Here is a 17,901-nt window from a genome sequence, read left to right as displayed (position 1 = left end):
TTCTTCAACTTCCAGATGTATGCCTTCCCCAAACTGCCCTGCCTGAAATGCCCAGTGTTTGAGTTGTCCTGGGTTCTCCATGTCCACCTCCTCTCTCATGGTCAGGCCTTATTCTCAGGCCTAATCTTACTATGGTACATTGGTCAAGGGTGGGAACACTTTTTAACACCAAGCAAACAATTCAAAATATTGATATCTGAGAAAAGCTTATCTTTCCCAATAGTATAGATATGTATTTAATGATTTAGAAATGAAGTATGTGGGCCCATGTTGGCATATTTGTATAGGTATGTATTTCATGATTTAGAAATGAAGTATTTGGGCTTGTGTTGGAACATTTTGAATATATAAATACTATAAAGTGGTCTAGGGGAGAAGACAATTTTCCATTAACATGCCAGCACTTCCATCCCAATATTTACCCACAAAAGCCATCACCCTTGAGAGTAAAACTGTGAGAGCAAACAAAGGAGCATTGGTTAGAGACATTGAAAGAGGACACAGGGGTTTTTTTCCTCCAAGAGATACCAAACTATAACAAATGTCTGAGCCTTATCTATCTTTCTTAAGTTGGAATTCAGATGTGAAATGGTCAACACAGAGGCCCATGTCGATATATTGTTAAGATTGAAAAGAGAAGTCAAAAAAATTTTTCTGACAAAAAGTCTGATGTAATTGACTGGTTTCTCTGCTAATTAAGAAATATAAAAGACATTTCTTGTAAATTACATGAGCTCGATCTGCAGCTCTAAGGTTTAAAAAATATATTTAAAACATATGAAAAGCACATTATAAAATAATTGATCTAAAATATATAAAGAACTCTTGAAACTCAATAATAAGAAGTCAAGGAACCCAACTGAAAAATGAGCAGAAGAATTTGAATAGACACTTCAGCAAAAAATGGTACTAAAAGCAAATAAGCACATGGCAATGGGAGGTACATTCATGAGAAGATACTCAACACGACAATATTAGATAAATCCAAATTAAAACCACAATAAGGTACCACTGCCTGCTCAATAAAATAACTAAAAAGAAAAAAGTGCTGACAATAACAAGTGTTGACAAGAATGTAGATTGCTAAGTGGTACAACCACCTTCGAAAACGTGTTGCAGCTTCTCATAAACATACACTAACCATGGGACCCAGCAGTCTCCCTCCTAGGTATTTACCCAAGGTAACCAGAAGTGAAATGGTGACAGAAAGCCAATCAGGCATCAAGCATCTGGGGAGGCAATTACTGCAAGAAGGTATGATGTACCATGTGGAAGTGACAGAAATGTTCTATATCATAACTTTGGTGGTGGATCCACAACTTTATACATTTGTCCAAATTCACAGAACTGTACTTTTGAAATTAGTGACTCTTATTCTATGTAAATGTTATTATAATAAAGCTGATCAAATATTTTTTTGCCCAAGATGTAGCAGGAAATGTATCTAATATTTTTATCTTCTCCACCCTTTTGTGAGAATAGAGTTAAATGTGGAGACTCTAAGTGGAGGAATAACAAAGTCTAGAGCTCTTAGATACATCTAGCAATGCCTTCGGTAGCACACTTTCCAGAAATTGAGATGGCAAATGACTTCAGTTCAAGAAACATTTTGAAAGATGGGTAATTCCAATTCTTTACTTTCAAGAAAACTGGAAGAGGATCCCATCAAGTTGTTAATCCTTGTATTTTAAAAAAGTTTTGCTGATAGACCACTATGTGGTATTGTTTTTGCGTGTAACTTGGAAATTTGAGGGACAATATATACCAAAAATCCTCTCGTTATCATCTTCCTTTTTATGTAAACAAGGTTTATAAGCACTTAAACCCATAAAAAAGAGGCACAAAATAGTTGTTGCTGTGTCTCAGTCTAACAATAACAGGGCAGTGTATATTGCATTCCAGGCTTTCGTCTAAGTTCTTTACACATGTGAACTCATTTAGTCCTCACAATCACTCTGTGGGATATGTAATATTTCTCCCACTTTTACAGTTGAGGGAACTTAGGCACAGAATGGTTAAGTAACTTTCCCAATGTCACTCAGCTGGCAAAGGGTGAAACTTGAACTCCAGAAGTTTAGCTGTATATTCTGTACTGTTGACCACAGCACTCAGCTACATAATATTTATCCAAAAATACACAGTGTCAAAATTCTCATAAATACATTACATTAGAATAAAATTCTATAATGGAAAAAGGATTAACATAAATTCAAGTCAAAAGAAAAACAATGTAAAATTCTCAAAAATGAAGGCAGAACTTCTCATTTTTTAAAAATCAGTAATAAATATCTATGAGGTGTGTAGATTTCAATGGATATATTTAAAAGTGATGTATCACTTTAATTTTAAATTTTCATTTTTACCAAATTGTATTTTCAGCTTTTGTCAGAAATTGAACTTGTAATTATTTAACCTTATGATAACAAATGTTAAATATCAACTAAGAATGTATAAAGTATACATCAGCTTTAAAAATTGTTTGGAGTTATATAATCAAGTTTCTTTTTTTTCTAAATTCCAGTGGTTTGACCTTCTATTAATTTGCTAAGTGGTACATTTAAAAACCTGTTCAGTGTTATAAAGCTGGTAGAGAAAAATTAATTCTAAGAAATGATCATTGCCTTTGCTGGGAATAAGTACACGCCAACAAATATACATGTAAGTAATAAGAGAGACAGTATCATCATTTAAAATTAAAAATAGTAGTTTAGGATGTTTAAATACAAAGATTACTTACATGTCAAACCAGCAGGGTTTTCAGCTGCTTGATTGATTTATACAATATAAGTCAATTCTTAAGTCATTGTGGTTACTGTTCTCAAATCAAAAGAATTTTAAAAGAATAGCTTTGAAAAATAACAAATATGATTCTGTCCTTTTGCTACTGGGACATAATGACTCTTTTATGCCTCATGGCATAAGAAACATAAGGCTAAGTCTTCTAAGCTGTATCGCTAATGTCAATCCTTTAAAGGAGTCAGTGAAGACAATACAGACATTCATTAAGAACAAAATGAGACAGAGAAGGAAAAGGGTTATGAAATCACGTTAAGTGAAAAAAGCAAATTGGTAATTAATTATATTTATATTGCAATCCTTTCAAATGATAGGGAATAAAAAGGAGGGGAAACATTAAAGGGTTTTTTAAGGAAATGAGACCATGAGGTTGCTTTTTCAATATTTTTCTGTACTATCATATGATATATGAGACAACAAAATCAAGAGAAAGAAATATGAAAAGTGGCTTCAAGGGTTAACATGGCTTCCCCGGGGTCAATGTACAGGTCTGGTGAGTATGGATGGAGTGGAGAGAAATGAACCTCTCCATTGGTCTTGCAGTTTCTGCCATTTGTACCTTCTTCCTTCCCACTGGCCCTAAGAATCTCTGCCCCTCACCAGTAAGGCACAGGCTTTTCAGGTGTAGCAGATACTATTGTCTGGTTAACCCAGCACTCATTTCCAACCCCCTCTCTGATTCCCACCTCAACTAAAAACTCACATGTCAACCTTCATTTGCAGCTAGGTAGCCATGTGACACCTTTCTAGACAATTACATAGAAGCAGAAATCTCTTCAGGAAGATTCTAGCAAAGCCTTTGGTAATTTTTTGTTGATGTTGCTATCGAGGTACTAGAGACACCTGTCATTGACCCTTCTCCCACCTCCTGCTGCCTTAAAGACAAAGGGTTGCCTGGTACTGCAACAGCGACTATAGAACAGCACAGAACCAGCTCTAGCAGTGTTGAGCCACTGAAGCAAAGCCAATAGCTGCCAGCCTGTAAACTTGACACCTAAGCAAAACAAACACCTACTTACTTAGTCTGTTGTTACCCAGATATGTTATCACTTGCAGCTGGAAGAATTCCTAATTTATAGACCTGAGGATCCCTGTCACTGGAATTGCCTTAGGTATAAGGTACTCACAAAAATGCCTGAGGAATCAGTGATGGTGAACAACAGAAAACTTAAAAAGGCTAACAGGAATATCAAGGCAGTCTCTCCATACAGCATTTGGCTTGGGGCACAACAAGGTGGAAAGTTCCATAAAGACAATGACTATAACATTTGATTTGCCATATCTCTCATTATCACAAAGGAAACTTATTGCCTACTTATATTCATATTGGCTCTGAATCGGAATATTTAAAACGTTGCTCATTTCCAAGCCAAAAGAATCTTCCCCATAGACTTAAATTTAAAAGTAATAAACATAGAAGTTGCAGAGATAGAGAATAAAAATTACTTGTTAAATTTCCAAATAGTTACTGCCAAGCTATGTGTTAAAAATATTTCATTTGTATACAGTGCAATTATAATGATTTTTATTAATTCTCCACCAGACCATTACAAATTTCTTTAAAGGATAATTACACTATTTATTTGCAGTAATAAAAATAAAGTCCTGCCATATAGCAATTAGGTGGGGATAGAGGGCAGAAAACAAAATAAAAATTATGTAATTCTAATGTGTAGTGATGGTTTTTAAAGCTTTTGAATACATATTTATTACATTGGGCTTCCAACTGCACATAGAATCATCACTCATACCGTCCTAAGACTTTTGAGTAAATATGCATTAGGCGAGTTTTAAGCACTCATTATTAACTCAGTCAACCAGAACAAATTCATTAACTGTAAGCTTATCTAGTTTATCAAGTGAATCTAGACTAAGTTCATGGGAATGTACTTAAACTTTAAATATTTATTCGTTAGATCTTGCTAGAATCCTAGAGTAATATATTCATTATGCCAGGGATTTTTAATGTGCTGTGTCAAATTATGTTCTCCCAAATGCTCAAGTGATATAATATAATTAACTTTATAACCTGGGTGTTAATTCTTATGATATAAAGGACCATGAATGAATCACCAGTATTGCAGGGCTTTGCTGCCTTTGGTCACGAGATCCCCCATATGTTGTCTCTTCCAACATTTTCAGCTCTCGCCTCTCTGCTCATACTAGGATATTTGATTTCTTTCTTCTTCGCCTGAAAAGTCTACTGTTGAACTGAGACATTCCCTCAAGCCAAACACTGATACCTCCCCCAGGACATATCTTATTGATACTCAATAAGGTCCTGTGCTTAAAGTTGCTGCTAAATCCAGCCTCCCTTCAAAAGAATCTCTCACCTCCCTAGGGCCAAGGAGGTGAGAATAAAATCACTCGTCCAGCATGAACTGCTATCTCTACAGGATTCACTTAATCTTACATGACACACACCACCATATTGGTTAAGATACTGTCAATTATTTTTCATATTTGGTTATCTCATTATTCTCCACCCTTTCTAAACTCCCATCATTTTTATTTTCTGCACTATCATTTGGCACTTTGCAAAGGCTTATTTTGTTAGTTTTCTTTCAAACCCTCTCCAAACCTCATAAATAGTTATAGTTTGATGACTATTCAGTAAATTAATGATGATTTTAATGACTATATCAGAGACCTATCATATAGGTGTTTAAAAGTTTCAAAATGTCTTTATTCCTTTTCCATGCCACCTAGCAAAGGCATTCTTATTCTTGTGGAAATGTGGAATGAACAGAACCTGAGGTGTATGACTTACGCCCATCACCATCATATATAATACAGCTTCTTTCTTTACTCTGAAGAATGAAGCTGCTGAGTAGGCCTTTTCTGCATTGCTAGAAAAGTGTGTAATAAACAAAGGGAAAAAGCTTCAGTAAGCTGGACAACACACATGAGTGATAATCAGAAGGTCTCGCCTTTGCAAATACACATCTTGCTTTTGCAAGGATAGTGTTGTATCTTATTCTTGTCTTTCAAAATATCATTAGCCCTGCAACAAATCATCTCTTAACTCACGAAATATACATTGACTCCACACATACATATCAGCAACCCTTTCACAGTCACACCTTGCTGTTCATACCAAATGTTTCCTGGCTAAACAAGCAAGCATTTATGTAGGGCCATACTTAACCGTTACCTGAATTATCATCAATTCCATGGAAAAACTTATGAGAAATGATGACATTTACCCAAGAGCCAACTGTGTGACTGTGTTTGTGTGTATGTATGTGAGCATGTGCAAGCATGTTTCATGTGTCTAACTAGTATAAACAGGATCCTGATATTTACACAGTTTTCCATGAGATACAACACTATCCTTGCAAAAGCAAGATGTGTATTTGCAAAGGAGAGACCTTCTGATTATCACTCGTGTGTGTTGTCCAGCTTACTAAAGCATCTTCCCTTTGTTTAATACACACTTTTCTAACAATGCAGAAAAGGCCTGCTCAGCAGCTTCATTCCCCAGAGTAACAAACACATCTCAAGTACCTAGTCCTGCCCTGTCCCTTTACCGACTCCCTCTTTCAAGGACTTGAACACTGTATAGACTTGGAAAGAAGCTGTATTATATATGATGGTGATGGGCGTAAGTCATACACCTCAGGTTCTGTTCATTCCACATTTCATCTTATCTTTATTTTATGGGTCTATTTTATTATCATTGAGATTACTGAATCATAAACCTAAGAGGAAAAATGTTCCATTTTAAAATATATTTTATACTATTTGGGGGTTACACTCATAGTATGAATCTTCATATCTATGTCATTTAGTTAAAATGCCTGTGTATTGTATCACACAATGTTATAGTATTTCAACCTCTCTTGCACTTACCCCACTGACAGGTGACCTCCATAAAGTCAGGGACTTTTATACTCAGTCTTATAAACTTAGTGACTAAAATAGTACCTAGCTCATAGTAGACACTCAACAGTATTTGTTAATAAGAAGTCTATCAAAATTAATATTGAAAACCTCAACACATGTGACACTTGGCTGCTCCCATTTTCCTCCCATTTTTCTGCCCCTTGTAAGTCTTCTCTTCATCTTTCTGTGATCTCTCCTAGCAGTTGTGAACATGTGTGATATTTATTTCTTGCCTCTGTGATATCAAGCATAGAAAATAAGTAATTTGCCTTATTAAATTAGATGTATTGGCCTTAACTTTATACTGTTAATGACTCGAATATCTATTTCCAATCCTGATCTTTAATTTAAGCTTCAGTCCCATATCTCTAATTGCATACAAGACCCTACTATTTTAAGGTGATACCTGTCCTCTTCACACTAAAATTGGATCCACTTACTTAATTCCATTCTTTCTATCAATAGGATTCTCTCAGTCAGCCCACTGAAAATCTGAAGCTGTCTTCTACTCTTTCCTTTCCTTTATGACCGATAGCCAAGCAGTTAAAATGATTGGTCTAATCCTAGTTCAAAAAGTCTCCTAAATCCAGTCCTTCCTCTTTGTTTTCATTACTTTATTCTAGTAATAGTTATCATTTTCTCGTATCTGGACAACTACATCAGCATCTTGGTTTCTCTTATTCCAGTCTCTCTCTAAAGCCTTATACACCCCACACTTGACTACATGTTCAGTGAATATTAGGGGTCAAGTACTATTTGTTCAACGAATAAATGAAAGAATTATTTAATGGATAAATGTTGTACCATATAACATGCCTTAGATACTGAATTTATCACAACGGATGTCTGCCCCCATACATTTCAACCTAGACTTCAAATCTGCTCATAACCTGACTCCAACTTTTGTCCATCATGTCTAAATGACCCCCACTGTCCCAGGTAGTTTACGCGCATCAGTCCAGACTCAAGTTTCTCTAGCTCTGAAGAGCACCTCTCACGCTTTTCATATATGTAAAATTTGCCCTATTACCTCTGTGAATAGATGTCAAGAATGACTTGTGCTGCTCATTGGCCTCTCATCTTCTCTGAATTCTTCTAATATTCTCTACATAATAGTAATAAATTTTGACATTCTATCTGCAATGTCACTTCACAACTTCTTCCACATAAGTCTTTTTCCCTCAGAGAGATTTACATGATCTGGGAGGCCTGAGACTGTGTCTTAAGGTCTTTGCTTGACTGACTCCAATGATTTAAAGGACTGGGTATTTCTTTAATGTCTACGTACTTCATTTTGCCTTTGTATACTTCCTGTGAAGAATAAAAAGGGAAACTAACTTTAAAGCAGAACAAAATCTACACATAACGGGTTCCTGAAAGGAGAGAAAAGCACGTTCTACATCAATTTATTAACAAGGAGTATATAACTCAAGAGGACTTTTATAAGTAGAACTCCCTAAATGTTTTTCATTTATAACCATGAAATAGAAAAAAAAAGGAAAATATCAGGATAAGAATATCTCACTTTTTTTATTGTTTCCTGAAATGCCCAAAATTGACTTGCTAATACTGCATGTTAGTAGTCAGTTAAAATGAGAAAAAGCATATATACTTTTTCCTGTTCTTATAAAAGAAATGTCTAGAAAAACATTTCATTCGAAGGTTTTCTATGTGCTTCAAAGTAACAAATCTGAATGACCTGTTTTTAAAAGCACAGTAATAGTAATATTAATGCCAAAAGAAAGACAATAAACAGAGCTAGAAATCAGATATCAAAGAAAGTACCATATAATTTTATTAAGAATGTTTGTTCCTGCAACTCAAAAGTTGAAAATACTCTTATCAGATAAGTTTCAAAGATAAGAAGAATGACTGAAGATAAGAGTTTATTTTTGACCCTCCAAGGACTTTACTTTTAGTAAACTATTAAAAATAATAAAAGATATAACTCACATTTTTTCACCTAAGGAAATACTCTACTGTTATGGAAATAATTTCCCAACGTTTACTTCCTCTTTTTTCAGATAATTATTTCAGTATTCATTTGGTTTTGGTGCTTAATGGTAAAATAAGAGTTTTTGAGGAAAGATCCCAGGCAAAAACATTAATATATAAACAGAACCAACCCGAGGCAATTTTGAGAGATGAATCGTGTATCTTCTTTTTCCCCTGCAGTCAGCTTCTCTCTTCCTGCCAGGTGTTCTCTGTTGGTTATTATAAGTTTCTAGTCTTATCTTGTACCACTTCCCCAGAAAACCTATTTTCTAAAAAGGCCAATTCACTCAATATGTTACAGTCACTCCTCATGCACACTCAACTCCATGCTTTTATGTGAACCATTGCAGTGACCCGGAACATTTTCCTCTTCCCATCCAGATCTCACTCATCTTTCAAGGTCCCACTCAAGCCCCACCTTTTCTGTGTAGCCCTCCCTGATCACATCAATATCTTCTGAAATTATACAGAGCTGCAACATTCATGCAAATGCTATGTCTTCTCTCCTCAAGTAGATTTGCATGTCCTGGTAAATAATAGCATGTTTTACATTACAGAAAACAACTGATTTGGACCAAAACATACATCTCTCTGATAAAAATGACTACCTATTCTTTTAACTCTCTCCTCCACTTTCCTGTGTAGAGTTCGGTAAGTTTTCACATCTTGTTTATTGCCCTGTATTTTGATGAGTGCTTATTTAAACATTTCTTTTCTTTCTTTCTGTTTTGTTTTGTTTTGTTTTGTTTTTTTGAGATGGAGTCTCACTCTGTCACCCAGGCTGGAGTGCAGTGGCACAATCTCAGCTCACTGGAACCTCCGCCTCCCTGGTTCAAGCAATTCTCCTGCTTCAGTCCCCCTAGTGGCTGGGATTACAGGCATGCATCAACATGCCTGGCTAGTTTTTTTGTATTTTTAGTAGAGACGAGGTTTCTCCATGTTGACCAAGCTGGTCTCAAACTTCTGACCTCGGGTGATCCGCCCACCTCGGCCTCCCAAAGTGCTGGGATTACAGGCATGAGCCACGGCGCCTGGCCTGTTTAAACATTTCTTATCTTCCTGACAAGAATATAATCCTCAAAAGAGCAGGGATTTGTCTTATATTGTATGACTCAACCACCAAGACTAGCACCATCATAGGCAGTCTGCTCTCCATATCATTGGGTTCCATGTCTGTAGATTCAACCAACCGTGGATTGAAAATATTTGGAAAAAAAAACATTCTACAAAGTTCCAAAAAGCAAAACTTGAATTTGCTGCATGCCAAGTACCACTTTGAATCCACACAAATGAAGTCATGTGTAGGCTTTGTAGTAGGTGTTTTCAGTAATCTAGAGGTGATTTAAAGTATACAGGAGGATATACATAGGTTATTTGCAAATACTACACCATTTTATACAAGGGACTTTAGTATCCTTGGATTTTGGTATCTGTGGAGGGTCCTGGAACCAATCTCCCATAGACACCTCATGAATAGTAGATATACAACTATATATGTAATAAGAGATAATTGGGAACTCAACAGTAGTCTAGAGAGTTGGAAAATCCTGGAATCAAATCATAGCTTTGCCATTTACTAGCCATAGTGATGTAACCTTGGTTTTGCTATTTACCCTTCACCAGCCTCACTTGCTGCATCTGTAAAATGTGGTTGTTCTCTGCTATTGTCAGTATTGTTGATGTGGTTGTGGTGGTGTTGGCAGTCTCCTTTTACTCAATCACTGGAAGAACATCCATGTCTGTGACAAGAGACAATTTTTTATTTAAGAAATCTTTCCGGGCATGGTGGCTCACACGTGTAATCCCAGCACTTTGGGAGCCAAGACAGATGGATCATCTGAGGTCAGTAGTTCGAGACCAGCCTGGCCAACATAGTGAAATCCCATCTCTGCTAACAATACAAAAATTGGCTGGGCGTGCTGGTGCATGCCTGTAATCCCAGCTACTCGTGAGGCTGAGGCAGGAGAATGGCTGGAAACCAGGAGGGAAGCAATGAGCCAAGATCACATCACAGCCAGGCATGGTGGCTCATACCTGTAATCCCAGCACTTTGGGAGGCCAAAGCGGGCAGATCACTTGAGGTCAGGAGTTCAAGACCAGCCTGGCCAACATGGCAAAATGCCATCTCTACTAAAAATACAATTAGCTGGACATGGTGGCGCATGCTTGTAATACCAGCTACTTGGGAGGCTGAGGCAGAAGAATCACTTGAACCTGGGAGGTGGTGGTCGCAATGAGCCTAGATCACGCCACCGCACTCCCATCTGGGTGACGGAGTGAGACTCCATCAAAAAAAAAAAATTTTTAACTATGTCTTTAAACTCTCTTCAGAAAATTTATTGACACTTATCATTGTATTTTTCTGAAGTTTTTCTTTCAAACTCCTAAAAAATGTATGGGAAGGCAATAAACACAAAGGAAAGGAAATATTAATAATATATATGTTCACTCTTAAAAATCCAAACAAATGATATCACAAAAGTATTTGCTGTCAAATATCACTTTGTGATCTTTGATGGGTGTTCAACCTCAGTTATGAACCATATGTCAGATGTGGGGATGATTTTATGGTTCATTGCAGCCTTGGTAGAAGTCTTTAACCCCATAACAGTTGCTTCAGTGAGAAAGTTCAAAACTACCTTCAGTCATTTCAAATATGACAACATTGACTTGCTTTTTGCTATTTTGAGTCTATTCTGCAGCATAGAGGTATACCAAAAAGGCATCTGAGCAGACATGTGGCAGTCTTCTGATGTGCTAATATTTGTATGCCTGCATGACTCTGATTCTCACATGCCAAAATAGTTAAAGAAGCAGATGTAGGTTAAAAATTGTCATTTTTTTTTTCTTTCTAAGTCATTGCACACAGCTTTTATGCATCATTTGTTTTCCATTATGCCAACTTTAGTATCTTGTTTACCACCGTTCAGACGGACTATTCCTATTTTGGAAAGTTTCTGAGTTTCTGTGAATTGGTCAAGGGTGAGATTTCAACATATAAGGAGCAGTGATTATTCAGTTAAAGAGGAATTTATGATCAACAATGAGTAGGTGCAATAAATGCTCAGGGAAGTGAAGAGTTGAACTTGCTCGGGACCTGTCATTCATCTGAACATTCCTTGCTTATTGAGCAAATATCACATTCCAGGCACTTCACTGGGCACTGAGAGTAGATCAATTGCTTTTCTTAAGAACACTATATATTGTCTTTCACATTTTTGATCCTTAATTAAGATGATCTAATTAACAACTCAAAGCGGAAAACATTGCCACTCCAGAAGATTGGTCTAAACATAAAGAAAAGAGTGTAAAAATCAGTCTCTCAACTATTGTCTTGTTGACTTCCTAGCCATGGTCTTTAAAGCTTTTCAGTACAGTGCCTCCCTAACATCATTATTTCATTAACCCCATTTTTCACGACATTAAATATATTGTCTTATGTAAAGTCAATTAGGGCAAAGCTTCTAAGCTGTAAGTGCATGCTTCATTTAGCCCTTTTAAAACTTTCATTTCTCTATTTTGTTGCCATTCTTCCCATCCTTAGAAAAGGTTCTTTCCACTATATCTCCACTAAATCAAGATTGCTTTTCTCAAACTCAAGCAATAGATTCATTTCTCCCAGGAAATCCTTTTAGCATGGCTCGAGTAATGATGTCCACTCAAATAAATGACATTCCAATCAATGTCATACAATATCTAGATCATTCTAAAATATAAATGTCCTTGGTAAATATTCATTTATTATGCACCTTGCACAGAGCAGCTATATAATTAATATCTGGTGAATGCATAAAATTCCATTTAATTTCTCACATCTTTAGATGAAGTCTTTCCAATCTACCATCATTTTCTATCACTGTACATTTTAACACTCCGAACAGGAAAATAAATCAATTACAAAGTTATAAAGACCATTAGCAATATTAAGAAAAATTATGTGAAAAAATGTTGGTAAGATGGTGGAATTGAATTTTCCAGCACTCATGCCTCCCACAGAAACACTGATTTGAACAACTATCCATGCATGAAAATACCTTACAAGAGGCAAGGAAACCAAGAAAGAGATTACAGCACCTGGGTGTGGCACAGAAATGAGAAAAGGCACCTTGAAGAGGGTCAGAAGGACAGTCTCACATTATCCATGTCACCTCTCCCCCGTGTCCAGGCAGCACAGGCTGGAGAGGAGATACCTTCTGCTTAGGAGAAGGAAAGGAAGGAGAGCATAGGACTTTGCCTTGAACCCCAATACCCAGCCCACTCCAGTAAAACCCAACACTGAGTAGGTGCAGATGGACACAGACTCTGGCTCAATACCCACAGGCTAAACTTCCAGGCCTACCCAGGCACCAGACTGGATCCCATAGGCCCAAGCTCCAGGCCTGCAATGTAGACACAGTCTCTGAACTGCCCCACCACTAAGCCAACCCCAGCCAACCCAGTCTCTAGACCACCCCCAGCACCAGGCTGACCCCCACAGCACCAGGCTTCAGGCATGGCCCAGCACAAGGCTGGCACTCAGAGCCCACGCCATCAAACCAGTACCTGCAGGCCAGGGACCCATCAGCTGAGATACAGGCACCAGATTTTCTCAGCACCAGACCAGCCCCTGTGGCCATAGGCTCCAGGCCAGTAACCGTGGACTGAGCCTATAAGTCTGCACCGGCCACAAACAGGATCTTGCAACCCCAGGTTCCAGGCCAGTCTGATAGACTAGGTGTCACAGGGTTGGGCTCCACAGGCCCAGGTTTCAGGTCCACCCAAGCACCAGGCCAGTTCCTGTAGCCCTAGTCATGCGGCCAGCACCCTTGGACACATCCTCCAGGCTGACCTCTGCAAGTTTGGACCACAATCCCAAAAGATACAATCCTGAATGCCATAATCCCAAATGCTGAAATATCAAAAATCCCTAACATCTAAAATTTTAAACATCAAGCCAGGTGCGGTGGCTCACTCCTGTAATCCCAGCACTTTGGGAGGCCAAGGTGGGTGGATCGCATGAGGTCAGGAGTTCAAGACCAGCCTGGGCAACATAGTGAAACTCCAACTCTACTAAAAGCACAAAAATTAGCCAGTTGTGGTGGCACACGCCTCTAGTCCCAGCCACTCGGGAGACTGAGGCAGGAGAATCGCTTGAAACCAGGAAGCGGAGTGAGCCAAGATCATGCCACTGCACTCCAGCCTGGGTGACAGAGCAAGACTCTGTCACAGAAATAAATAAATAAATAAAATTTCAAACATCACAATCACAGGATAGTTGTGTCATTTTAGATGAAATACATCTTGTTTTTGCCTTTGTTTGAAAATTGAGTATGGTTTAAGGAGCTACGTATGGGTACAAGGTGACAAAGGGTAGACTTATGGACTTACTTTTAGAGTCAACTTGACTGAATTAAGGAATATCTAGAAACCTAGTAGAAAATTATTTGTGGTGTGTCTGTAAGAGTGTTTCCAGAGTAGATTAATGTGTGAGTCTGTGTGGGCTAGGTGGGGAAGATCTGCCCTCAGCTTTGACGCGCACCATCAAATCAGCAAGTGTCCCAGACAGAACAAATACAGAAGGTGAACTGGTCTCTCCGAGAGCGGGGAAAGGCTTTTCTTCTGCTTCCTTGGACATCAGAACTCCAGGCTTGCCAGCTTTTGGACTCCAGGACTTATACTAGCAGACACCTAGGTCCTGAGGCTTTCAGGCTTGGACTGAGAGTAACACCATCAGCTTCCCTGACTATCAACATAAAAACATTGAAATTTCCTTCAATAAATGAAGAGATGTCCTTTTTTACACATCTGCATTTGTGAAATATAAAATTCTCGAGATCTCAGCTCTTTGGGCAACTGCATATGCAGTAGTAACCCATTGTGGTTTTTGATTGATCTTGCCAAAAGACTTAGATTGTTCATCATGGTATTTTAGATCACTGCAGTTATAAAGCTGGGTGCACACAATTACCAACCATAGTGATGTGTGTTCATACATTTTGATTTTTGATCTAATTCTTTATGAATATGATTCTCTGCTCCTAACTGTTCTACTCATGCTACTGTCAGTAGTATATTTGAGTGCTTATGCTTGCAATAAGTACTTGCAATAAGTCTCTTGCAATAATATGTAAGTTATTATTTTCTATTTTATTCTGTAAAATGGCCTATGAAGTGTTCTGTCGTGTTTTTATGTGTTTGTAAAGTAAATCCCCTTTTAAAATGTAAATAATGTCTTCTAAAGAATTTTTTAATTTTTTTCAGAATTATATTTTGGGGATTTTGATCTTTCAGAATTTTAAACATTTGAGATTATGGCATTTGAGATTGTGTCTTTCAAGATTATCATTGGCCCACCTGTGGGTAAAGGCACCAGGCACACCTAGCAACATGCAAGTCCCTGTGGCTCCAAACTCCAGGCCTGCCCAAGATTTTAGAACAGCCCAGAATTAGGTTGGCCCACAGAGTCCTAGAATTTGAACCTTCTCCAGGCTGGCACCCCTGGCCTCATGCCCTGTGGACACCTGTGTACACAAGCTCTGGGCTTGCTTAGTGCCAGGTGGGTCCCTGCAGTCTCACCCACCATGCCGGCCCCTATAGCCCCATGCTTCAACAGACCCAGCTGGAGCCTGGGAGGCCTTGGTAGACAGACCAGTTCCCATGGACTGAGGATCCAGGTACCCCTCAGTAGATCCAGGACCCAATGCCATTCCTATGGACTCAGGTGCCAGGCCCACCCCAGTGGACCCAGGTACCAAGCCAATCCTGGCACCTGGCCAGTCCTTGCAGACTCAGGCTCAGAACTCAAACCACCAGAACAGCCTTTATGGACCCTGGCTTCACAGATACAGGCTGCAAGCATATCCTCTCTGTGGACCCAACCAACAGGTGGGTCCAGTGGATCCAAGCCTCAGGCTCAACCTCATGGGCCCAGGCACCAAGGCGAACTTCCAGAGAACTCCAGCAGCAAGCCCGTCCATGGATCATGCCAAATAGCCTGCCCAAAATCTTTGAGTAGGTTGACTGCCAAAGGAGTTTCCCAAATAAAGTCAGTCTGCAAAGACTAGGATGCCTCTCTCTTTCTTCAAATGCACAGACATCAATGTAAGGCAACAAGAAACATGAAAGACCAAGGATATGTAATACCAGCAAAAGAACACAATAATCTCCCAGTAAATGACCCCCCCAAAAATGAAGATATATGAACTGCCTAATAAAGAATTCAAAATAATAGTTTTAAGAAAGATAAGTGAACTTCAAAAAAATACAAACAATTCAATGAAATCAGGAAAACAATAAATGACCAAAATTAGAAATTTAATGGAGAGATTAAAATGATTTTAAAAAAACAAATTCTAGAGCTGAAAATTATAATAAATGAAATGAGAAATGCAGTAGAGGGCATCAACAGCAGAACTGATCAAGCAGAAAATAAAATCTGTCAACTTGTAGACAGCTTATTTAAAAATATATAGTCAGAGGAGAAAAAATAAAAAGGAATAAGAAAAATTATGGGATTTATGGGGTAGTATCAAAAGAGCAAATAAATGTTTTAGTTATAGGAGTTTAAGAAGGAGAGGAAAGAGGACAAGTAATAGAAAGCTTATTTTTACAAAATAAAAGCAGATAACTTTCCAAATATAAATATATAGGAGATTAAAAGTGTCCATTCAGATTCAATCCAAGCAAGGCTACATCAATACATATTATAATGAAACTGTCCAAAATCAAAGACAATGAGAATATCTTAAAAGCAGAAAGAGAAAAGAAGGAAATCTTATATAAGGGAGTTTTAATAAGGCTAGCAGCAGATTTTTAAGCAGAAGCTTTGCAGGCCAAGAGCGAGTCAGATGATATATCTGAGATGCTGAAGGGAAAAAAAAAAAAAAAACTACTAACCAAGATTACTGTATCTAGAAAACTTATCCTTCAGAAATGAAGAAGAGATGATGACTTTCCCAAAAAACAAAAGCTTAGGGAGTTTACCACCACCAGACCTGTCTTACAGGAAATGATAAAAAGAGTTTTTCAAATCAAAAGAGAAAGAAATTAATTAGTAATATGAAAATGTATAAAAATATGAAACACACTGGTAAAAGTAAGTACACAGTCAAAATCAGAATATTGTAATACCATAATAGTAGTGTGTAAATCACTTATATCTTTGGTATAAAGGCAAAAAGACCAAATTGTTAAAAACAATAATAGTATGATAATTTGTTAAAGGATACACAATGTGAAAAGAAATAGATTGTGACCTGCAAAAGATAAAATGGGGAAGACAGAATAAAAATGTTGAGTTTTTCAATGTGACCAAATTTAAGTTGCTATCAGCTTAAAATGGCCTATTATAAGATGTTTTATGTAAGCCCCATGGTAAACACAAAGCAAAAACCTATCGTACATACACAAGATAAAAAAAAAGGAATCAAAGTATTTAACTAGAGAAAATCACCTAATCACAAAGAAAGACAGGAATAGAAAAAGAAAGAGAGAGAGAAAGAGAGAGGATGAAAGAAAGAAAAAAGGAAGAAAGAAAGAAAGAAAGGAGAAAAGAAAAGAAAGAAAAAGGAAGCAAGGAAGGAAGGAAGGAGAAAAGAAAAGATCACCCAAATTGAAAAGGAAGAAGTTAATTTGTTCCTGTTTGCAGACATCATGATCTCATATATAGAAAACTTTAAAGACTCCACCCAAAAACTATTAGAACCAATAATTCAGTAAAGTTGCAGGATACGTAATTAACATACAAAAACAGTAGCATTTCTATACACTAACAATAAACTATCCGAAAAAGAAATCAAGAAAACAATTCCAGTCACAATAGCTACCAAAAAATAAAATAAAATGATTAGAAATAAACTTAACGAAGGAGGCAAAAGACCTATACACTGAAAACTATAAAACATTGAGGAAAGAAATACAGAAAGGCAAAAATAAATGAAAAGATATCCCGTGTTCATGGATTGGAATAATTAATATTGTTAAAATGTCCATAATACCCAAAGTGATCTACAGATTCAATATAATCCCTATCAAAATTCCAATGGCATTTGTCACACAACTAGAGAAAACAATTCTAAAATTCATACGGAACTAGAAAAGACCCCAAATAGCCAAAGCAATTTTGAGCAAAAAGAACAACACTGGAGATTTTACATTACCTGAATTCAAAATAAACTTCAAAGCTACAGTAATCAAAACAACATAGTATTGGCATAAAGCAGATACATAGACCAACAGAACAGAAGA

This window comes from Pan troglodytes, chromosome 14, assembly GCF_028858775.2.
Source record: "Pan troglodytes isolate AG18354 chromosome 14, NHGRI_mPanTro3-v2.0_pri, whole genome shotgun sequence".
NCBI lineage: Eukaryota > Metazoa > Chordata > Mammalia > Primates > Hominidae > Pan > Pan troglodytes.
This window is presented reverse-complemented; position numbering follows the sequence as displayed.